This window comes from Balaenoptera borealis, assembly GCF_965194805.1.
Source record: "Balaenoptera borealis genome assembly, contig: HAP1_SCAFFOLD_2719, whole genome shotgun sequence".
Taxonomy (NCBI): Eukaryota; Metazoa; Chordata; class Mammalia; order Artiodactyla; family Balaenopteridae; genus Balaenoptera; species Balaenoptera borealis.
Genome location: NW_028121666.1, coordinates 1 through 23,920, shown reverse-complemented (window position 1 = coordinate 23,920; position 23,920 = coordinate 1). Strand labels below are relative to the sequence as shown.

Here is a 23,920-nt window from a genome sequence, read left to right as displayed (position 1 = left end):
GAAAACAGAATCCATGGAGCTGTTGAAGAGCTGAGTCCATCTAGCTTCCTAAGGAATGGTGCAGCGAGTTGCCCTACACTCTGAAAACATAGAGTGACTGGGAAAGGCTTCTAGGTCTGGATGTTTCTTAGAAGGGCGAAGGAGACTGCTGGTACTCACTCTATTTGTAGGAGAAAGGGTGCCTACAGGAGGGTGCCTAGTGTCTTGAAAAGTGAAGAAACGTTAAAGTAAAGCAGAAATGCGAATACGACCTAATGGAAACTGCTACACGCTTTCGCTTCAACAGGGCTTTTCAGGCCTTAGTTTGATGCAAGGACTCACGTCAAATTTCCCTGTAGCTCTAGAGCGTGAATGGAGGAGCTCCCACACATGCTATGGAAGCTCCGTGTTTCCTTAGAGAAAACTCCATTTCTTTCCAGAGGGCTGCCAACAGTGACTAGAGGCCAGTCAAAAACAGTGTTATGTAGGTATCTTCAGTGCAGCACGGATAGAGCTTTTAAAATGGGAAAGCAAGGTTTGTGCCATCAGGTGTTCTTTTATGGTGAACATGCAGCCGAACACGTTCTGATTTCTCACAAGTCAAAAGGACCCTAGCTACACCCTGGTCCCTTGCTGAAACAAGTTTTCTTCACAGGGTGTTCTGCATGTATCGAACTCCCTCGTCCTTGGAACGTTCTATGTATGCTATCGGGCTTAAGCCTAATCTAAAGTCCTGCAGTGTAACAGGAAAAATTATGCTTTGGTTACACTAGGAATGCAAGGGTCCTTTCTCCTGTAGGTATGGGGTCCTTGGGTAAGAGTTCCTAGAGGAAGGCGAAGCAGATTGTATTTCTTACTGTACCTCCAATGAGGGCAATGAGGCAGACTTCCATGGCATGTAGGACGTGAGAGAACAGAATCCATGGAGCTGTTGGAGCGCTGAGGACATCTAGCTTTCCCAAGGACGGGTGCAGGGTGTTGCCCTACCCTCTGAATACATAGACTGATTGGGAAAGACTACTGAGCCTGGATGTTTCTCAGAAAGGCAGAGGAGACGGCTGGTACTCACTGTATTTGTAGGCAAAAGAGTGCCTACACGAGGCTGCTACGTGTCTAGAAAAGTGAAGAAACGTTAAAGTAAAGCAGAACTGCGACTACGACCTAATGGAAACTGCTAAGCGCTTTCGCTTCAGCAGGGCTTTTCAGACCTTAGCTTAGGCAAGGACTCACGTCATGTTTCCCTGTACCTCTAGAGCATGACAGGAGGAGCTCCCACCCATGCTATGGAAGCACCGTGTTTCCTTAGAGAAAAATACTTTCTTTCCAGACGGCGGCCTACAGTGAATAGAGGCCAGTCAAAAACAGTGTTATTTAGGTATCTTCAGGGCAGCATCGATAGAGACTTAAAAAGGGAAAGCAAGGCTTGTGCCATCAGGTCTTCTTTTCCGATGAACATGCAGCCAAAACCCTTCTGATTTCTAAGAAGTCAAAAGAGACTCTAGCCACACCCTGGTCCCTTTCTGAATCAACTTTTCTTCACAGGGTGTTCTGCATGTAGCGAACTCTCTCATCCTTGGAACGCTCTATGTAACCCTTCGGGCCTAAGCCTATTCTGAAGCCCTGCAGTGTAACAGGAGAAACTTTGCTTTGGTTCCAGTAGGAATGCAAGCCTCCTTTCTCCTGTAGGTATGGGGACCTTGGGTAAGTGATCCTAGAAGAAGGCGAAGCAGATTGTGTTTCTTAGTGTAGCACCAATGAGGGCAAATAGGCAGACTTCCCTGGCATGTAGGACGTGAGAGAACAGAATCCCTGGAGCCGTTGAAGAGCTGAGTCCATCTAGCTTCTTAAATAAGGGCACAGCGAGTTGCACTACACTCTAAATACATAGAGCGACTGGGAAAGGCTTCTAGGTTTGGATGTTTCTTAGAAGGGCAAAGGAGACTGCTGGTACTCACTGTATTTTTAGGAAAAAGAATGCATACACGAGGGTGCCTAGTGTCTGGAAAAGTGAAGAAACTTTAAAGTAAAGCAGAACTGCGAATACGACATAATGGAAACTGCTACACGATTTCGCTTCAGCAGGGCTTTTCAGTCTTTAGCTTGAGGCAAGGATTCACGTCAAGTTTCCCTGTAGCTCTAGAGCATGACAGGAGGAGCTCCCACCCATGATATCGAAACACCGTGTTTCTTTAGAGAAAGCTGCTTTTCTTTCCAGAGGGCTGGCTACAGTGACTCGAGGCCAGTCAAAAACAGTGTTATGTAGGTATCTTCAGTGCAGCATGGATAGACCTTTTAATATGGGAAAGCAAGGTTACTGCCATCAGGTCTTCTTTTCCGGTGAACATGCAGCCGAAACCCTTCTGATTTCTCACAAGTCAAAAGAGACTCTAGCAACACCATGGTCCCTTGCTGAATCCACTTTACTTCACAGGGTGTTCTGCATGTAGCGAACTCTATGATCATTAGAACGCTCCATGTAACACTTCGGGCCTAAGCCTATTCTAAAGACCTGCAGTGTAACAGGAAAAACTTTGCATTGGTTCCTGTAGGAATGCAAGCCTCCTTTCTCCTGTAGGTATGGGGTCCTTGGGTAAGAGTTCCTAGAATGAAGGCGAAGCAGGTTGTTTTTCTTAGTGTAGCTCTAATGAGGGCAATGAGGCAGACTTTCATGAAATGTAGGACGTGAGAGAACAGAATCCCTGGAGCTGTTGAAGAGCTGAGTCCATCTAGCTTCCTAAGGAAGGCTACAGCGAGTTGCCCTACACTCTGAATACATAGAGTGACTGGGAAAGGCTTCTAGGTCTGGATGTTTCTTAGAAGGGGAGAGGAGCCTGCTGGTACTCACTGTATTTGTAGGCAAAAGGGTGCCTACACGGGGGTGCTAAGTGTCTAGAAAAGTGAAGAAACGTTAAAGTAAAGCAGAACTGCGAATACGACATAATGGAAACTGCTACACGATTTCGCTTAAGCAGGGCTTTTCAGGCCTTAGCTTGAGGCAAGGACTGACGTCAAATATCCCTGTAGCTCTAGAGCAGGAATGGAGGAGCTCCCACCCAAGCTATGGAAGCACCGCGCTTCCTTAGAGAAAACTGCTTTTCTTTCCAGAGGGCTGCCCACAGTGACTAGAGGCCAGTCAAAAACAGTGTATTTAGGTATCTTCAGTGCAGCATGGATAGAGCTTTTAAAATGGGAGAGCAAGGTTTGTGGCATCAGGGGTTCTTTTCCGGTGAACATGCAGCCGAACACCTTCTGATTTCTAACAAGTCAAAAGGGACTCTAGCTACACCCTGGCCCCTTGCTGAATCAACTTTTCTTCACAGGGTGTTCTGCATGTATCGAAATCCCTCATCCTTTGAGCATTCTATGTCTGCTATCAGGCCTAAGCCTATTCTAAGGTCCTGCAGTGTAACAGGAAAAACTGTGATTTGGTTCCAGTAGGAATGCAAGCCTCCTTTCTCCTGTAGGTATGGGGTCTTTGGGTAAGAGTTCCTAGAGGAAGGCGAAGCAGATTGTGTTTCTTAGTGTAATTCCAATGGGGGCAATGAGGCAGAATTCCATGGCATGTAGGACGTGAGAGAACAGAATCCCTGGAGCTGCTGGAGCGCTGAGGACATCTAGCTTTCCCAAGGAAGGGTGCAGTGTGTTGCCCTACCTTCTGAATGCATAGACTGACTGGGAAAGACTACTGAGCCTGGATGTTTCTTAGAAAGGCAGAGGAGCCGGCTGGTACTCCCTGTATTTGTAGGCAAAAGTGTACCTACACGAGGCTGATACGTGTCTAGAAAAGTGAAGAAACGTTAAAATAACACAGAACTGCGAATACGACCTAATGGCAACTGCTAAGCGCTTTCCCTTCAGCAGGGCTTTTCAGGCCTTAGCTTGTGGCAAGGACTCACGTCAAGTTTCCCTGTAGCTCTTGAGCGTGACAGGAGGAGCGCCCACACATGCTATCGAAGCACCGTGTTTCCTTAGGGAAAACTACTTTTCTTTCCAGAGGGCTGCCTACAGTGAATAGAGGCCAGTCGAAAAAAGTGTTATTTAGGTACCTTCAGGGCAGCATCGATAGAGATTTAAAATGGGAAAGCAAGGCTTGTGCCATCAGGTCTTCTTTTCCGGTGAACATGCAGCCGAAACCCTTCTGACTTCTAACAAGTCAAAAGAGACTCTCGCTACACCATGGTCCCTTGCTGAATCAACTTTTCTTCACACGGTGTTCGGCATGTAGTGAACTCTCTCATCCTTGGAACGCTCTATGTAAGCCTTCGGGCCGAAACCTATTCTAAAGTCCTGTCGTGGAACGGGAAAAACTTTGCTTTGGTTCCAATAGGAATGCAAGCCTCCTTTTCCTTTAGGTATGGGGTGCTTGGGTAAGAGTTCCTAGAAGGAAGGCGAAGCAGATTGTGTTTCTTAGTGTAGCTCCCATGAGGGCAATGAGGCAGACTTCCATGAAATATAGGACGTGAGAGAACAGAATCCCTGGAGCTGTTGAAGAGCTGAGTCCATCTAGCTTCCTAAGGAAGTGTGCAGCGAGTTGCCCTAAACTCTGAATACATAGAGCGACTGGGAAAAGCTTCTAGATATGGATGTTCCTTAGAAGGGCAAAGGAGAATGCTGGTACTCACTGTATTTGTAGGAAAAAGAGTGCCTACACGAGGGTACCTAGTGTCTGGAAAAGTGAAGAAACTTTAAAGTAAAGCAGAACTGCGAATACGACCTAATGGAAACTGCTACACGCTTTCGCTTCACCAGGGCTTTTCAGGCCTTATCTTGAGGCAAGGACTCACGTCAAATTTCCCTGTAGCTGTAGAGCATGAATGCAGGAGCTCCCACACATGCTATGGAAGCACCGTGTTTCCTTAGAGAAAACTCCATTTCTTTCCAGAGGGCTGCCAACAGTGACTAGAGGCCAGTCAAAAACAGTGTTATTTAGGTATCTTCAGTGCAGCACGCATACAGCTTTTAAAATGGGAGAGCAAGGTTTGTGGCATCAAGTGTTCTTTTCTGGTGAACATGCAGCCGAAAACCTTCTGATTTCTCACAAGTCAAAAGGGACTCTAGCTACACCCTGGCCCCTTGCTGAATCAACTTTTCTTCGCAGGGTGTTCTGCATGTATCGAACTCCCTCATCCTTGGAACGTTCTATGTATGCCATCAGGCCTAAGCCTATTCTAAAGTCCTGCAGTGTAACAGGAAAAACTTTGCATTGGTTCCAGTAGGAATTCAAGCCTCCTTTCTCCTGTAGGTATGGGGTCTTTGGGTAAGAGTTCCTAGAGGAAGGCGAAGCAGATTGTGTGTCTTAGTGTAATTCCAAGGGGGGCAATGAGGCAGACTACCATGGCATGTAAGACTGAGAGAACAGAATCCATGGAGCTGCTGGAGCGCTGAGGACATCTAGCTTTCCCAAGGAAGGGTACAGTGTGTTGCCCTACCCTCTGAATACATAGACTGACTGGGAAAGGCTTCTACGCCTGGATGTTTCTTAGAAGGGCAGAGGAGCCTGCTGGTACTCACTGTATTTGTAGGCAAAAGGATGCCTACACGAGGCTGATACGTGTCTAGAAAAGTGAAGAAACGTTAAAGTAAAGCAGAACTGTGAATACGACCTAATGGAAACTGCTAAGCGCTTTCCCTTCAACAGGGCTTTTCAGGCCTTAGCTTCATGCGAGGACTCACGTCAAGTTTCCCTGTAGCTCTAGAGCGTGACAGGAGGAGCTCCCACCCATGCTATCGAAGCACCGTGCTTCCTTAGAGAAAACTGCTTTTCTTTCCAGAGGGCTGCCTACAGTGACTAGAGGCCAGTCTAAAACAGTGTTATTTAGGTATCTTCAGTGCAGCATGGATAAAGCTTTTAAAATGGGAAAGTAAATTTTGTGCAATCAGGTCTTCTTTTCCGGTGAACATGCTATCGAAATCCTTCTGATTTCCAACAAGTCAAAAGAGACTCTCGCTACACCATGGTCCCTTGCTGAATCAACTTTTCTTCACAGGGTGTTCAGCACGTAGCGAACTCTCTCATCCTTGGAACACTCTATGTAACCCTTCGGGCCTAAGCCTATTCTAAAGTCCTGCAGGGTAACAGGACAAACTATGCTTTGGTTCCACTAGGAATGCAAGGCTCCTTTCTCCTATAGGTATGGGGTCCTTTGGTAAGAGTTCCTAGAGGAAGGCGAAGCAGATTGTGTTTCTTAGTGTAGCTCCAATGAGGGCAATGAGGCAGACTTCCATGGCATGTAGGACGTGAGAGAACAGAATCCGTGGAGCTGTTGGAGCGCTGAGGACATCTAGCTTTCCCAAGGAAGGGTGCAGGGTGTTGCCCTACCCTCTGAATACATACACTGACTGGGAAAGACTACTGAGCCTGGATGTTTCTTAGAAAGGCAGAGGAGCCTGCTGGTACTCACTGTATTTGTAGGAAAAAGAGTGCCTACACGAGGGTGCCTAGTGTCTGGAAAAGAGAAGAAACTTTAAAGTAAAGCAGAACTGCGAATACGACCTAATGGAAACTCCTACACGCTTTCGCTTCACCAGGGCTTTTCAGGCCTTAGCTTGAGGCAAGGACTCACGTCAAGATTCCCTGCAGCTCTAGAGCATGAGAGGAAGAACTCCCACCCAGCCTATCGAAGCACCGTGTTTCCTTAGAGAAAACTGCTTTTCTTTCCAGAGGGCTGCCTACAGTGACTAGAGACAGTCTAAAACAGTGTTATTTAGGTATCTTCAGTGCAGCATGGATAAAGCTTTTACCATGGGAAAGTAAGTTTTGTGCAATCATGTCTTCTTTTCCGGTGAACATGCTATCGAAACCCTTCTGATTTCCAACAAGTCAAAAGAGACTCTCGCTACACCATGGTCCCTTGCGGAATCAACTTTTCTTCACAGGGTGTTCTGCATGTAGCGAACTCTCTCATCCTTGGAACGCTCTATGTAACCCATCGGGCCTAAGCCTATTCTAAAGTCCTGCAGGGTAACACGAAAAACAATGCTTTGGTTCCACTAGGAATGCAAGGCTCCTTTCTCCTATAGGTATGGGGTCCTTGGGTAAGAGTTCCTAGAGGAAGGCGAAGCAGATTGTGTTTCTTAGTGTAGCTCCAATGAGGGCAATGAGGCAGACTTCCATGGCATGTAGGACGTGAGAGAACAGAATCATTATTTAGCTGTTGAAGAGCTGAGTCCATCTAACTTCCTAAGGAAGGGGACAGCGAGTTGCCCTACATTCTGAACATATAGAGTGACTGGGAAAGGCTTCTAGGTCTGGATGTTTCTTAGAAGGGCAAAGGAGACTGCTGGTACTCACTGTATTTGTAGGAAAAAGTGCCTACACTAGGGTGCCTAGTATCTGGAAAAGTGAAGAAACGTTAAAGTAAAGCAGAACTGCGAGTACGACCTAATGGAAACTGCTAAGCGCTTTCCCTTCAACAGGGCTTGTTAGGCCTTAGCTTGAGGCAAGGACTCACGTCAAGTTTCCCTGTAGCTCTAGAGCGAGACAGGAGGAGCTCCCACCCAGGCTATCGAAGCACCGTGTTTCCTTAGAGAAAACTGCTTTTCTTTCTAGAGGGCTGCCTACGGTAACTAGTGGCTAGTCCAAAACAGTATTATTTAGGTATCTTCAGTGCAGCATGGATACAGCTTTTAAAATGGGAAAGTAAGGTTTGTGCAATCAGGTCTTCTTTTCCGGTGAACATGCTATCGAAACCCTTCTGATTTCTAACAAGTCAAAAGAGACTCTCGCTACACCATGGTCCCTTGCGGAATCAACTTTTCTTCACAGGGTGTTCTGCATGTAGCGAACTCTCTCATCCTTGGAACGCTCTATGTAACCCTTCGGGCCTAAGCCTATTCTAAAGTCCTGCAGGGTAATAGGAAAAACTTTGCATTGGTTCCTGTAGGAATGCAAGCCTCCTTTCTCCTGTAGGTATGGGATCCTTGGGTAAGAGTTCCTAGAAGGAAGGCGAAGCAGATTGTGTTTCTTCGTGTAGCTCCAATGAGGGCAATGAGGCAGACTTCCATGGGTTGTAGGACGTGAGAGAACAGAATCCCTTGAACTCCTGAAGAGGTGAGTCCATCTACTTCCTAAGGAAGGGGACAGCGAGATGCCCTACACTCTGAAAACATAGAGTGACTGGGAAAGGCTTCTAGGTCTGGATGTTTCTTAGAAGGGCAAAGGAGACTGCTGGTACTCACTGTATTTGTAGGAAAAAGTGTGCCTACACGAGGGTGCCTAGTGTCTGGAAAAGTGAAGAAACGTTAAAGTAAAGCAGAACTGCGAATACGACCTAATGGAAACTGCTAAGCGCTTCCCCTTCAGCACGGCTTTTCAGGCCTTAGCTTGAGGCAAGGACTCACGTCAAGTTTCCCTGTAGCTCTAGAGCGTGACAGGAGGAGCTCCCACCCATGCTATCAAAGCACCGTGTTTCCTTAGAGAAAACTGCTTTTCTTTCCAGAGGGCTGCCTATAGTGACTAGAGGCCAGTCTAAAACAGTGTTATTTAGGTATCTTCAGTGCAGCATGGATAGAGCTTTTAAAATGGGAAAGCAAGGTTTGTGTCATCAGGTGTTCTTTTCTGGTGAACATGCAGCCGAACATGTTCTGATTTCTCACAAGTCAAAAAGACTCTAGCTACACCCTGGTCCCTTGCTGAAACAAGTTTTCTTCACAGGGTGTTCTGCATGTATCGAACTCCCTCGTCCTTGAAACGTTCTATGTATGCTTTCGGGCTTAAGCCAATTCTAAAGTCCTGCAGTGTAACAGGAAAAACTATGCTTTGGTTCCACTAGGAATGCAAGGCTCCTTTCTCCTGTAGGTATGGGGTCCTTGGGTAAGAGTTCCTAGAGGAAGGCGAAGCAGATTGTGTTTCTTAGTGTAGTTCCAAAGAGGGAAATGAGGCAGACTTCCATGGCATGTAGGACGTGAGAGAACAGAATCCGTGGAGCTGTTGGAGCGCTGAAGACATCTAGCTTTCCCAAGGAAGGGTGCAGTGTGTTGCCCTACCTTCTGAATACATAGACTGACTGGGAAACACTACTGAGCCTACATGTTTCTTAGAAAGGCAGAGGAGCCTGCTGGTACTCACTGTATTTGTAAGCAAAAGTGTGCCTACATGAGGCTGATACGTGTCTAGAAAAGTGAAGAAATGTTAAAGTAAAGTAGAACTGCCAAAACGACCTAACGGAAACTGCTAAGCGCTTTCCCTTCAACAGGGCTTTTGAGGCCTTAGCTTGAGGCAAGGACTCACGTCAAGATTCCCTGTAGCTCTAGAGCGTGACAGGAGGAACTCCCACCCAGGCTATCGAAGCACCGTGTTTCCTTAGAGAAAACTGCTTTTCTTTCCAGAGGGCTGCCTACAGTGACTAGAGGCAGTCTAAAACAGTGTTATTTAGGTATCTTCAGTGCAGCATGGATAAAGCTTTAAACATGGGAAAGCAAGGTTTGTGCAATCAGGTCTTCTTTTCCGGTGAACATGCTATCGAAACCCTTCTGATTTCCAACAAGTCAAAAGAGACTCTTGCTATACCATGGTCCCTTGCTGAATCAACTTTTCTTCGCAGGGTGTTCTGCATGTAGCGAACTCTCTCATCCTTGGAACGCTCTATGTAACCCTTCGGGCCTAAGCCTATTCTAAAGTCCTGCAGGATAACAGGACAAACTATGCTTTGGTTCCACTAGGAATGCAAGCCTCCTTTCTCCTGTAGGTATGGGGACCTTGGGTAAGAGTTCCTAGAAGGAAGGCGAAGCAGATTGTGTTTCTTAGTGTAGCTCCAATGAGGGCAATGAGGCAGACTTCCATGGCATGTAGGATGTGAGAGAACAGAATCCCTGGAGCTGTGGAAGAGCTGAGTCTGTCTAACTTCCTAAGGAATGGTACAGCGTGTTGCCCTACACTCTGAATACATAGAGTTACTGGGAAAGGCTTGTAGGTCTGGATGTTTCTTAGAAGGGAAAAGGAGACTGCTGGTACTCACTGTATTTGTAGGAAAAAGAGTGCCTACACGAGGGTGCCTAGTGTCTGGAAAGGTGAAGAAACGTTAAAGTAAAGCAGAACTGCCAATACGACCTAATGAAAAGTGCTACACCCTTTTGCTTCAGCAGGGCTTTTCAGGCCTTGGCTTGAGGCAAGGACTCACGTCAAATTTCCCTGTAGCTCTAGAGCATGAATGGAGGAGCTCCCACACATGCTATGGAAGCACCGTGTTTCGTTAGAGAAAACTCCATTTCTTTCCAGAGGGCTGCCAACAGTGACTAGAGGCCAGTCAAAAACAGTGTTATTTAGGTATCTTCAGTGCAGCACGCATACAGCTTTTAAAATGGGAGAGCAAGGTTTGTGGCATCAAGTGTTCTTTTCCGGTGAACATGCAGCCGAACACCTTCTGATTTCTAACAAGTCAAAAGGACCCTAGCTACACCCTGGTCCCTTGCTGAAACAAGTTTTCTTCACAGGGTGTTCTGCATGTATCGAACTCCCTCGTCCTTGGAACGTTCTATGTATGCTATCGGGCTTAAGCCAATTCTAAATCCTGCAGTGTAAGAGGAAAAACTATGCTTTGGTTCCACTAGGAATGCAAGGCTCCTTTCTCCTATAGGTATGGGGTCCTTGGGTAAGAGATCCTACAGGATGGCGAAGCAGATTGTGTTTCTTAGTGTAGCTCCAATGAGGGTAATGAGGCAGACTTCCATGGCATGTAGGAGTTTAGAGAACAGAATCCGTGGAGCTGTTGGAGCGCTGAGGACATCTAGCTTTCCCAAGGAAGGGTGCAGTGTGTTGCCCTACCCTCTGAATACATAGACTGACTGGGAAAGACTACTAAGCCTGGATGTTTCTTAGAAAGGCAGAGGAGCCTGCTGGTACTCACTGTATTTGTAGGCAAAAGTGTGCCTACAGGAGGCTGATACGTGTCTAGAAAAGTGAAGAAACGTTAAAGTAAAGCAGAACTGCGAGTACGACCTAATGGAAACTGCTAAGCGCTTTCCCTTCAACAGGGCTTTTCAGGCCTTAGCTTGAGGCAAGGACTCACGTCAAGTTTCCCTGTAGCTCTAGAGCGAGACAGGAGGAGCTCCCACCCAGGCTATCGAAGCACCGTGTTTCCTTAGAGAAAACTGCTTTTCTTTCCAGAGGGCTGCCTACGGTAACTAGAGGCTAGTCAAAAACAGTGTTATTTAGGTATCTTCAGTGCAGCATGGATAAAGCTTTTAAAATGGGAAAGTAAGGTTTGTGCAATCAGGTCTTCCTTTCCAGTGACCATGCTATCGAAACCCTTCTGATTTCTAACAAGTCAAAAGAGACTCTCGCTACACCATGGTCCCTTGCGGAATCAACTTTTCCTCACAGCGTGTTCTGCATGTAGCGAACTCTCTCATCCTTGGAACGCTCTATGTAACCCTTCGGGCCTAAGCCTATTCTAAAATCCTGCAGGGTAACAGGAAAAACTTTGCATTGGTTCCTGTAGGAATGCAAGCCTCCTTTCTCCTGTAGGTATGGGATCCTTGGGTAAGAGTTCCTAGAGGAAGGCGAAGCAGATTGTGTTTCTTAGTGTAGCTCCAATGAGGGTAATGAGGCAGAATTCCATGGGTTGTAGGACGTCAGAGAACAGAATCCCGGGAACTGTTGAAGAGCTGAGTCGATCTACTTCCTAAGGAAGGGGACAGCGAGTTGCCCAACACACTGAACACATAGAGTGATTGGGAAAGGCTTCTAGGTCTGGATGTTTCTTAGAAGGGCAAAGGAGACTGCTGGTACTCACTGTATTTGTAGGAAAAAGAGTGCCTACACGAGGCTGGCTAGTGTCTGGAAAAGTGAAGAAACGTTAAAGTAAAGCAGAACTGCCAATACGACCTAATGAAAAGTGCTACACCCTTTTGCTTCAGCAGGGCTTTTCAGGCCTTAGCTTGAGGCAAGGACTCACGTGAAGTTTCCCTGTAGCATTAGAGCGTGACAGGAGGAGCTCCCCCCCATGCTATCGAAGCACCGTGTTTCCGTAGAGAAAACTCCATTTCTTTCCAGAGGGCTGCCAACAGTGACTCGAGGCCAGTGAAAAACAGTGTTATGTAGGTATCTTCAGTGCAGCACGCATAGAGCTTTTAAAATGGGAGAGCAAGGTTTGTGGCATCAGGTGTTCTTTTCCGGTCAACATGCAGCCGAACACCTTCTGATTTCTAACAAGTCAAAAGGGACTCTAGCTACACCCTGGCCCCTTGCTGAATCAACTTTTCTTCGCAGGGTGTTCTGCATGTATCGAACTCCCTCATCCTGGGAACGTTCTATGTTTGCCATCAGGCCTAAGCCTATTCTAAAGTCCTGCAGTGTAACAGGAAAATCTGTGATTTTGTTCCAGTAGGAATGCAAGCCTCCTTTCTCCTGTAGGTATGGGGTCCTTGGGTAAGAGTCCCTAGAAGGAAGGCGAAGCAGATTGTGTTTCTTAGTGTAGCTCCAAAGAGGGCAATGAGGCAGACTTCCATGGCATGTAGAATGTGAGAGAACAGAATCCCTGGAGCTGTGGAAGAGCTGAGTCCGTCTAGCTTCCTAAGGAAGGGTGCAGCGAGTTGCCCTACACTCTGAATACATAGAGTGACTGATAAAGACTTCTAGGCCTGGATGTTTCTTGCAAGGGAAAAGGAGACTGCTGGTACTCACTGTATTTGTAGGAAAAAGGATGCCTACACGAGGGTGCCTAGTGTCTGGAAAAGTGAAGTATCGTTAAAGTAAAGCAGAACGGCGAATACGACATAATGGAAACTGATAAGCGCTTTCGCTTCAGCAGGGCTTTTCAGGCTTTAGCTTGAGGCAAGGACTCACGTCAAGTTTCCCTGTAGCTCTAGAGCATGACAGGAGGAGCTCCCACCCATGCTATGGAAGCACCGTGTTTCCTTAGAGAAAACTCCTTTTCTTTCCAGAGGGCTGCCCACAGTGACTAGAGGCCAGTCAAAAACAGTGTTAGGTAGGTATCTTCAGTGCAGCATGGATAGAGCTTTTAAAATGGGAAAGCAAGGTTTGTGCCATCAGGTGTTCTTTTATGGTGAACATGCAGCCGAACACGTTCTGATTTCTCACAAGTCAAAAGGACTCTAGCTACACCCTGGTCCCGTCTGAAACAAGTTTTCTTCACAGGGTGTTCTGCATGTATCGAACTCCCTCGTCCTTGGAACGTTCTATGTATGCTATCGGGCTTAAGCCAATTCTAAATTCCTGCAGTGTAACAGGAAAATGTATGCTTTGGTTCCACTAGGAATGCAAGGCTCCTTTCTCCTATAGGTATGGGGTCCTTGGGTAAGAGTTCCTAGAGGAAGGCGAAACAGATTGTGTGTCTTAGTGTAATTACAGTGGGGCAAAGAGGCAGACTTCCGTGGCATGTAGGACTGAGAGAACAGAATCCGTGGAGCTGCTGGAGCGCTGAGGACATCTAGCTTTCCCAAGGAAGGGTACAGTGTGTTGCCCTACCCTCTGAATACATAGACTGAATGGGAAAGGCTTCTACACCTGGATGTTTCTTAGAAGGGCAGAGGAGCCTGCTGGTACTCACTGTATTTGTAGGCAAAAATTTGCCTACACGAGGCTGATACGTGTCTAGAAATGTGAAGAAACGTTAAAGTAAAGCAGAACTGCGAATACGACCTAATGGAAACTGCTAAGGGCTTTCCCTTCAACAGGGCTTTTCAGGCCTTAGCTTGAGGCAAGGTCTCACGTCAAGTTTCCCTGTAGCTCTAGAGCGTGACAGGAGGAGTTCCCACCCAGGCTATCGAAGCACCGTGTTTCCTTAGAGAAAACTGCTTTTCTTTCCAGAGGGCTGCCTACAGTGAATAGAGGTCAGTCTAAAACAGTGTTATTTAGGTATCTTCAGTGCAGCATGGATAGAGCTTTTAAAATGGGAAAGCAAGGTTTATGTCATCAGGTGTTCTTTTCTGGTGAACATGCAGCCGAACACGTTCTGATTTCTCACAAGTCAAAAGGACTCTAGCTACACCCTGGTCCCTTGCTGAAACAAGTTTTCTTCACAGGGTCTTCTGCATGTATCGAACTCCCTCGTCCTTGGAACGTACTATGTATGCTATCGGGCTTAAGCCAATTCTAAATTCCTGCCGTGTAACAGGAAAAACTATGCTTTGGTTCCACTAGGAATGCAAGGCTCCTTTCTCCTATAGGTATGGGGTCCTTGGGTAAGAGTTCCTAGAGGAAGGCGAAGCAGACTGTGTTTCTTAGTGTAGTTCCAAAGAGGGAAATGAGGGAGACTTCCATGGCATGTAGGACGTGAGAGAACAGAATCCGTGGAGCTGTTGGAGCGCTGAAGACAACGAGCCCTCCCAAGGAAGGGTGCAGTGTGTTGCCCTACCCTCTGAATACATAGACTGACTGGGAAAGACTACTGAGCCTGGATGTTTCTTAGAAAGGCAGAGGAGCCTGCTGGTACTCACTGTATTTGTAGGCAAAAGTGTGCCTACACGAGGCTGATACGTGTCTAGAAAAGTGAAGAAACGTTAAAGTAAAGCAGAACTGCGAATACGACCTAATGGAAACTGCTAAGCGCTTTCCCTTCAACAGGGCTTTTCAGGCCTTAGCTTCATGCAAGGACTCACGTCAAGTTTCCCTGTAGCTCTAGAGCGTGACAGGAGGAGCTCCCACCCATGCTATCGAAGCACCGTGTTTCCTTAGAGAAAACTGCTTTTCTTTCCAGAGGGCTGCCTACAGTGACTAGAGGCCAGTCAAAAACAGTGTTATTTAGGTATCTTCAGTGCAGCATGGATAAAGCTTTTAAAATGGGAAAGTAAGTTTTGTGCAATCAGGTCTTCTTTTCCGGTGAACATGCTATCGAAATCCTTCTGATTTCTAACAAGTCAAAAGAGACTCTCGCTACACCATGGTCCCTTGCTGAATCAACTTTTCTTCACAGGGTGTTCTGCATGTAGCGAACTCTCTCATCCTTGGAACGCTCTATGTAACCCTTCGGGCCTAAGCCTATTCTAAAGTCCTGCAGGATAACAGGACAAACTATGCTTTGGTTCCACTAGGAATGCAAGAGTCCTTTCTCCTATAGGCATGGGGTCCTTGGGTAAGAGTTCCTAGAGGAAGGCGAAGCAGATTGTTTTTCTTAGTGTAGCTCCAATGAGGGCAATGAGGCAGACTTCCATGGCATGTAGGACGTGAGAGAACAGAATCCCTGGAGCTGTTGAAGAGCTGAGTCCATCTAACTTCCTAAGGAAGGGGACAGCGAGTTGCCCTACACTCTGAACACATAGAGTGACTGGGAAAGCCTTCTAGGTCTGGATGTTTCTTAGAAGGGCAAAGGAGACTGCTGGTACTCACTGTATTTGTAGGAAAAAGAGTGCCTACACGAGGCTGCCTAGTGTCTGGAAAAGTGAAGAAACGTTAAAGTAAAGCAGAACTGCGAATACGACCTAATGGAAACTGCTACACGCTTTCACTTCAGCAGGGCTTTTCAGGCCTAAGCTTCAGGCAAGGACTCACGTCAAATTTCCCTGTAGCTCTAGAGCATGAATGGAGGAGCTCCCACACATGCTATGGAAGCACCGTGTTTCCTTAGAGAAAACTCCATTTCTTTCCAGAGGGCTGCCAACAGTGACTAGAGGCCAGTCAAAAACAGTGTTATTTAGGTATCTTCAGTGCAGCACGCATAGAGCTTTTAAAATGGGAGAGCAAGGTTTGTGGCATCAGGTGTTCTTTTCCGGTGAACATGCAGCCGAACACCTTCTGATTTCTAACAAGTCAAAAGGGACTTTAGCTACACCCTGACCCCTTGCTGAATCAACTTTTCTTCGCGGGGTGTTCTGCATGTATCTAATCCTTGGAACGTTCTATGTATGCCATCAGGCGTAAGCCTATTCTAAAGTCCTGCAGTGTAACAGGAAAAACTTTGCATTGGTTCCAATAGGAATGCAAGCCTCCTTTCTCCTGTTCGTATGGGGTCTTTGGATAAGAGTTCCTAGAGGAAGGCGAAGCAGATTGTGTGTCTTAGTGTAATTCCAATGGGGCAAAGAGGCAGACTTCCGTGGCATGTAGGACTTTAGAGAACAGAATCCATGGAGCTGCTGGAGCGCTGAGGACATCTAGCTTTCCCAAGGAAGGGTACAGTGTGTTGCCCTACGCTCTGAATACATAGACTGACTGGGAAAGGCTTCTACGCCTGGATGTTTCTTAGAAAGGCAGAGGAGCCTGCTGGTACTCACAGTATTTGTAGGAAAAAGAGTGCCTACACGAGGGTGCCTAGTGTCTGGAAAAGTGAAGAAACGTTAAAGTAAAGCAGAACTGCGAGTACGACCTAATGGAAACTGCTAAGCGCTTTCCCTTCAACAGGGCTTGTTAGGCCTTAGCTTGAGGCAAGGACTCACGTCAAGTTTCCCTGTAGCTCTAGAGCGAGACAGGAGGAGCTCCCACCCAGGCTATCGAAGCACCGTGTTTCCTTAGAGAAAACTGCTTTTCTTTCCAGAGGGCTGCCTACGGTAACTAGTGGCTAGTCCAAAACAGTGTTGTTTAGGTATCTTCAGTGCAGCATGGATAAAGCTTTTAAAATGGGAAAGTAAGGTTTGTGCAATCAGGTCTTCCTTTCCGGTGACCATGCTATCGAAACCCTTCTGATTTCTAACAAGTCAAAAGAGACTCTCGCTACACCATGGTCCCTTGCGGAATCAACTTTTCTTCACAGGGTGTTCTGCATGTAGCGAACTCTCTCATCCTTGGAACGCTCTATGTAACCCTTCGGGCCTAAGCCTATTCTAAAGTCCTGCAGGGTAATAGGAAAAACTTTGCATTGGTTCCTGTAGGAATGCAAGCCTCCTTTCTCCTGTAGGTATGGGATCCTTGGGTAAGAGTTCCTAGAAGGAAGGCGAAGCAGATTGTGTTTCTTAGTGTAGCGCCAATGAGGGCAATGAGGCAGACTTCCATGGGTTGTAGGACGTGAGAGAACAGAATCCTTGGAACTGCTGAAGAGGTGAGTCCATCTAGTTCCTAAGGAAGGGGACAGCGAGATGCCCTACACTCTGAACACATAGAGTGACTGGGAAAGGCTTCTAGGTCTGGATGTTTCTTAGAAGGGCAAAGGAGACTGCTGGTACTCACTGTATTTGTAGGAAAAAGTGTGCCTACACGAGGGTGCCTAGTGTCTGGAAAAGTGAAGAAACGTTAAAGTAAAGCAGAACTGCGAATACGACCTAATGGAAACTGCTAAGAGCTTCCCCTTCAGCACGGCTTTTCAGGCCTTAGCTTGAGGCAAGGACTCACGTCAAGTTTCCCTGTAGCTCTAGAGCGTGACAGGAGGAGCTCCCACCCATGCTACCGAAGCACCGTGTTTCCTTAGAGAAAACTGCTTTTCTTTCCAGAGGGCTGCCTATAGTGACTAGAGGCCAGTCTAAAACAGTGTTATTTAGGTATCTTCAGTGCAGCATGGATAGAGCTTTTAAAATGGGAAAGCAAGGTTTGTGTCATCAGGTGTTCTTTTCTGGTGAACATGCAGCCGAACACGTTCTGATTTCTCACAAGTCAAAAAGACTCTAGCTACACCCTGGTCCCTTGCTGAAACAAGTTTTCTTCACAGGGTGTTCTGCATGTATCGAACTCCCTCGTCCTTGGAACGTTCTATGTATGCTTTCGGGCTTAAGCCAATTCTAAAGTCCTGCAGTGTAACAGGAAAAACTATGCTTTGGTTCCACTAGGAATGCAAGGCTCCTTTCTCCTATAGGTATGGGGTCCTTGGGTAAGAGTTCCTAGAGGAAGGCGAAGCAGATTTTGTTTCTTAGTGTAGTTCCAAAGAGGGAAATGAGGCAGACTTCCATGGCATGTAGGACGTGAGAGAACAGAATCCGTGGAGCTGTTGAAGAGCTGAGTCCATCTACTTCCTAAGAAAGGGGACAGAGAGTTGCCCTACACTCTGAACACATAGACTGACTGGGAAAGGCTTCTACGCCTGGATGTTTCTTAGAAGGGCAGAGGAGCCTGCTGGTACTCACTGTATTTGTAGGCAAAAGGATGCCTACACGAGGCTGATACGTGTCTAGAAAAGTGAAGAAACGTTAAAGTAAAGCAGAACTGCGAATACGACCTAATGGAAACTGCTAAGCGCTTTCCCTTCAACAGGGCTTTTCAGGCCTTAGCTTGAGGCAAGGACTCACGTCAAGTTTCCATGTAGCTCTAGAGCGTGACAGGAGGAGCTCCCACCCATGCTATCGAAGCACCGTGCTTCCTTAGAGAAAACTGCTTTTCTTCCCAGAGGGCTGCCTACAGTGACTAGAGGCCAGTCTAAAACAGTGTTATTTAGGTATCTTCAGTGCAGCATGGATAAAGCTTTTAAAATGGGAAAGTAAATTTTGTGCAATCAGGTCTTCTTTTCCGGTGAACATGCTATCGAAACCCTTCTGATTTCCAACAAGTCAAAAGAGACTCTCGCTACACCATGGTCCCTTGCTGAATCAACTTTTCTTCACAGGGTGTTCAGCACGTAGCGAACTCTCTCATCCTTGGAACGCTCTATGTAACCCTTCGGAGGCGAAGCAGATTGTGTTTCTTAGAGTAGTGCTCCAATGAGGCAATGAGGCAGACTTCCATGGCACGTAGGATGTGAGAGAACAGAATCCCTGGAGCTGTTGAAGAGCTGAGTCCATCTAACTTCCTAAGGAAGGGTACAGCGTGTTGCCCTACACTCTGAATACATAGATTTACTGGGAAAGGCTTGTAGGTCTGGATGTTTCTTAGAAGGGCAAAGGAGACTGCTGGTACTCACTGTATTTGTAGGAAAAAGAGTGCCTACACGAGGGTGCCTAGTGTCTGGAAAGGTGAAGAAACGTTAAAGTAAAGCAGAACTGCCAATACGACCTAATGAAAAGTGCTACACCCTTTTGCTTCAGCAGGGCTTTTCAGGCCTTAGCTTGAGGCAAGGACTCACGTCAAATTTCCCTGTAGCTCTAGAGCATGAATGGAGGAGCTCCCACACATGCTATGGAAGCACCGTGTTTCGTTAGAGAAAACTCCATTTCTTTCCAGAGGGCTGCCAACAGTGACTAGAGGCCAGTCAAAAACAGTGTTATTTAGGTATCTTCAGTGCAGCACGCATACAGCTTTTAAAATGGGAGAGCAAGGTTTGTGGCATCAAGTGTTCTTTTCCGGTGAACATGCAGCCGAACACCTTCTGATTTCTCACAAGTCAAAAGGACTCTAGCTACACCCTGGTCCCTTGCTGAAACAAGTTTTCTTCACAGGATGTTCTGCATGTATCGAACTCCCTCGTCCTTGGAACGTTCTATGTATGCTATCGGGCTTAAGCCAATTCTAAATTCCTGCAGTGTAACAGGAAAAACTATGCTTTGGTTCCACTAGGAATGCAAGGCTCCTTTCTCCTATAGGTATGGGGTCCTTGGGTAAGAGTTCCTAGAGGAAGGCGAAGCAGATTGTGTTTCTTAGTGTAGTTCCAAAGAGGGAAATGAGGCAGACTTCCATGGCATGTGGGACGTGAGAGAACAGAATCCGTGGAGCTGTTGGAGCACTGAAGACATCTAGCTTTCCCAAGGAAGGGTGCAGTGTGTTGCCCTACCTTCTGAATACATAGACTGACTGGGAAAGACTACTGAGCCTGGATGTTTCTTAGAAAGGCAGAGGAGCCTGCTGGTACTCACTGTATTTGTAGGCAAAAGTGTGCCTACACGAGGCTGATACGTGCCTAGAAAAGTGAAGAAACGTTAAAGTAAAGCAGAACTGCCAAAACGACCTAATGGAAACTGCTAAGCGCTTTCCCTTCAACAGGGCTTTTGAGGCCTTAGCTTGAGGCAAGGACTCACGTCAAGATTCCCTGTAGCTCTAGAGCGTGACAGGAGGAACTCCCACCCAGGTATCGAAGCACCGTGTTTCCTTAGAGAAAACTGCTTTTCTTTCCAGAGGGCTGCCTACAGTGACTAGAGGCAGTCTAAAATATTTTTATTTAGTTATCTTCAGTGCAGCATGGATAAAGCTTTTAAAATGGGAAAGTAAGGTTTGTGCAATCAGGTCTTCTTTTCCGGTGACCATGATATCGAAACCCTTCTGATTTCTAACAAGTCAAAAGAGACTCTCGCTACACCATGGTCCCTTGCGGAATCAACTTTTCTTCACAGGGTGTTCTGCATGTAGCGAACTCTCTCATCCTTGGAACGCTCTATGTAACCCTTCGGGCCTAAGCCTATTCTAAAGTCCTGCAGGGTAACAGGAAAAACTTTGCATTGGTTCCTGTAGGAATGGAAGCCTCCTTTCTCCTGTAGGTATGGGATCCTTGGGTAAGAGTTCCTAGAAGGAAGGCGAAACAGATTGTGGTTCTTAGTGTAGCTCCAATGAGGGCAATGAGGCAGTCTTCCATGAAATGTAGGACGTGAGAGAACAGAATCCGTGGAGCTGTTGAAGAGCTGAGTCCATCTAGCTTCCTAAGGAAGGCTGCAGTGAGTTGCCCTAAACTCTGAATACATAGACTGACTGGGAAAGACTACTGAGCCTGGATGTTTCTTAGAAAGGCAGAGGAGCCTGCTGGTACTCACTGTATTTGTAGGAAAAAGAGTGCCTACACGAGGGTGCCTAGTGTCTGGAAAAGTGAAGAAACGTTAAAGTAAAGCAGAACTGCTAATACGACCTAATGAAAAGTGCTACCCCCTTTTGCTTCAGCAGGGCTTTTCAGGCCTTAGCTTGAGGCAAGGACTCACGTCAAATTTCCCTGTAGCTCTAGAGCATGAATGGAGGAGCTCCCACACATGCTATGGAAGCACCGTGTTTCCTTAGAGAAAACTCCATTTCTTTCCAGAGGGCTGCCAACAGTGACTCGAGGCCAGTCAAAAACAGTGTTATTTAGGTATCTTCAGTGCAGCACGCATAGAGCTTTTAAAATGGGAGAGCAAGGTTTGTGGCATCAAGTGTTCTTTTCCGGTGAACATGCAGCCGGACACCTTCTGATTTCTAACAAGTCAAAAGGGACTCTAGCTACACCCTGGCCCTTGCTGAATCAACTTTTCTTCGCAGGGTGTTCTGCATGTATCTAATCCTTGGAAAGTTCTATGTATGCCATCAGGCCTAAGCCTATTCTAAAGTCCTGCAGGGTAACAGGACAAACTATGCTTTGGTTCCACTAGGAATGCAAGACTCCTTTCTCCTCAAGGTATGGGATCCTTGGGTAAGAGTTCCTAGAAGGAAGGCGAAGCAGATTGTGTTTCTTAGTGTAGCTCCAATGAGGGCAATGAGGCAGACTTCCATGGGTTGTAGGACGTGAGAGAACAGAATCCCTGGAACTGTTGAAGAGCTGAGTCCATCTAACTTCCTAAGGAAGGGGACAGCGAGTTGCCCTACACTCTGAACACATAGAGTGACTGGGAAAGGCTTCTAGGTCTGGATGTTTCTTAGAAAGGCAGAGGAGCCTGCTGGTACTCACAGTATTTGTAGGAAAAAGAGTGCCTACACGAGGGTGCCTAGTGTCTGGAAAAGTGAAGAAACGTTAAAGTAAAGCAGAACTGCGAGTACGACCTAATGGAAACTGCTAAGCGCTTTCCCTTCAACAGGGCTTGTCAGGCCTTAGCTTGAGGCAAGGACTCACGTCAAGTTTCCCTGTAGCTCTAGAGCGAGACAGGAGGAGCTCCCACCCAGGCTATCGAAGCACCGTGTTTCCTTAGAGAAAACTGCTTTTCTTTCCAGAGGGCTGCCTACGGTAACTAGAGGCCGGTCAAAAACAGTGTTATTTAGGTATCTTCAGTGCAGCATGGATAAAGCTTTTAAAATGGGAAAGTAAGGTTTGTGCAATCAGGTCTTCCTTTCCGGTGACCATGCTATCGAAACCCTTCTGATTTCTAACAAGTCAAAAGAGACTCTCGCTACACCATGGTCCCTTGCGGAATCAACTTTTCTTCACAGGGTGTTCTGCATGTAGCGAACTCTCTCATCCTTGGAACGCTCTATGTAACCCTTCGGGCCTAAGCCTATTCGAAAGTCCTGCAGGGTAACAGGAAAAACTTTGCATTGGTTCCTGTAGGAATGCAAGCCTCCTTTCTCCTGTAGGTATGGGATCCTTGGGTAAGAGTTCCTAGAAGGAAGGCGAAGCAGATTGTGTTTCTTAGTGTAGCTCCAATGAGGGCAATGAGGCAGACTTCCATGGGTTGTAGGACGTGAGAGAACAGAATCCCTGGAACTGTTGAAGAGCTGAGTCCATCTAACTTCCTAAGGAAGGGGACAGCGAGTTGCCCTACACTCTGAACACATAGAGTGACTGGGAAAGGCTTCTAGGTCTGGATGTTTCTTAGAAGGGCAAAGGAGACTGCTGGTACTCACTGTATTTGTAGGAAAAAGAGTGCCTACACGAGGCTGCCTAGTGTCTGGAAAAGTGAAAAACCTTAAAGTAAAGCAGAACTGCGAATACGACCTAATGGAAACTGCTACATGCTTTCGCTTCAGCAGGGCTTTTCAGGCTTTAGCTTGAGGCAAGGACTCTCGTCAAATTTCCCTGTAGCTCTAGAGCATGAATGGAGGAGCTCCCACACATGCTATGGAAGCACCGTGTTTCCTTAGAGAAAACTCCATTTCTCTCCAGAGGGCTGCCAACAGTGACTAGAGGCCAGTCAAAAACAGTGTTATTGAGGTATCTTCAGTGCAGCACGCATACAGCTTTTAAAATGGGAGAGCAAGGTTTGTGGCATCAGGTGTTCTTTTCCGGTCAACATGCAGCCGAACACCTTCTGATTTCTAACACGTCAAAAGGGACTTTAGCTACACCCTGGCCCCTTGCTGAATCAACTTTTCTTCGCAGGGTGTTCTGCATGTATCGAACTCCCTCATCCTGGGAACGTTCTATGTTTGCCATCAGGCCTAAGCCTATTCTAAAGTCCTGCAGTGTAACAGGAAAATCTGTGATTTTGTTCCAGTAGGAATGCAAGCCTCCTTTCTCCTGTAGGTATGGGGTCCTTGGGTAAGAGTCCCTAGAAGGAAGGCGAAGCAGATTGTGTTTCTTAGTGTAGCTCCAAAGAGGGCAATGAGGCAGACTTCCATGGCATGTAGAATGTGAGAGAACAGAATCCCTGGAGCTGTGGAAGAGCTGAGTCCATCTAGCTTCCTAAGGAAGGGTGCAGCGAGTTGCCCTACACTCTGAATACATAGAGTGACTGATAAAGACTTCTAGGCCTGGATGTTTCTTGCAAGGGAAAAGGAGACTGCTGGTACTCACTGTATTTGTAGGAAAAAGGATGCCTACACGAGGGTGCCTAGTGTCTGGAAAAGTGAAGAATCGTTAAAGTAAAGCAGAACGGCGAATACGACATAATGGAAACTGATAAGCGCTTTCGCTTCAGCAGGGCTTTTCAGGCTTTAGCTTGAGGCAAGGACTCACGTCAAGTTTCCCTGTAGCTCTAGAGCATGACAGGAGGAGCTCCCACCCATGCTATGGAAGCACCGTGTTTCCTTAGAGAAAACTCCTTTTCTTTCCAGAGGGCTGCCCACAGTGACTAGAGGCCAGTCAAAAACAGTGTTAGGTAGGTATCTTCAGTGCAGCACGGATAGAGCTTTTAAAATGGGAAAGCAAGGTTTGTGCCATCAGGTGTTCTTTTATGGTGAACATGCAGCTGAACACGTTCTGATTTCTCACAAGTCAAAAGGACCCTAGCTACACCCTGGTCCCGTCTGAAACAAGTTTTCTTCACAGGGTGTTCTGCATGTATCGAACTCCCTCGTCCTGGGAACGTTCTATGTATGCTATCGAGCCTATGCCTATTCTAAAGTCCTGCAGTGTAACAGTAAAAACTCTGCTTTGGTTCCACTAGGAATGCAAGTCTCCTTTCTCCGGTAGGTATGGGGTCCTTGGGTAAGAGTTCCTAGAGGAAGGCGAAGCAGATTGTGTTTCTTAGTGTAGCTCCAATGAGGGCAATGAGGCAGACTTCCATGGCATGTAGGACGTGAGAGAACAGAATCCGTGGAGCTGTTGGAGCACTGAGGACATCTAGCTTTTCAAAGGAAGGGTGC

The 23,920-nt window shown here is 46.8% G+C and overlaps 4 long non-coding RNA genes across 4 annotated transcripts; 2 read left to right on the top strand and 2 right to left on the bottom strand.

The window, feature by feature from the left end:
- The first annotated feature begins 334 nt into the window (after window positions 1-334).
- On the top strand, window positions 335-4,131 carry LOC309621972. The gene is made up of 2 exons (XR_014240387.1): window positions 335-1,354; window positions 3,132-4,131. It is a non-coding gene; the product is annotated as an uncharacterized lncRNA (long non-coding RNA).
- A 4,317-nt stretch (window positions 4,132-8,448) lies between these two features.
- LOC309621973 lies at window positions 8,449-10,492 on the bottom strand. The gene is made up of 2 exons (XR_014240388.1): window positions 9,854-10,492; window positions 8,449-8,964 (listed from the first exon to the last, which is right to left on the bottom strand). It is a non-coding gene; the product is annotated as an uncharacterized lncRNA (long non-coding RNA).
- A 1,110-nt stretch (window positions 10,493-11,602) lies between these two features.
- On the top strand, window positions 11,603-15,133 carry LOC309621970. The gene is made up of 2 exons (XR_014240385.1): window positions 11,603-12,331; window positions 13,220-15,133. It is a non-coding gene; the product is annotated as an uncharacterized lncRNA (long non-coding RNA).
- Window positions 14,372-16,917, bottom strand: LOC309621971. Its single transcript, XR_014240386.1, has 2 exons — window positions 16,611-16,917; window positions 14,372-15,728 (listed from the first exon to the last, which is right to left on the bottom strand). It is a non-coding gene; the product is annotated as an uncharacterized lncRNA (long non-coding RNA).
- Between the last annotated feature and the right edge of the window lie 7,003 nt (window positions 16,918-23,920).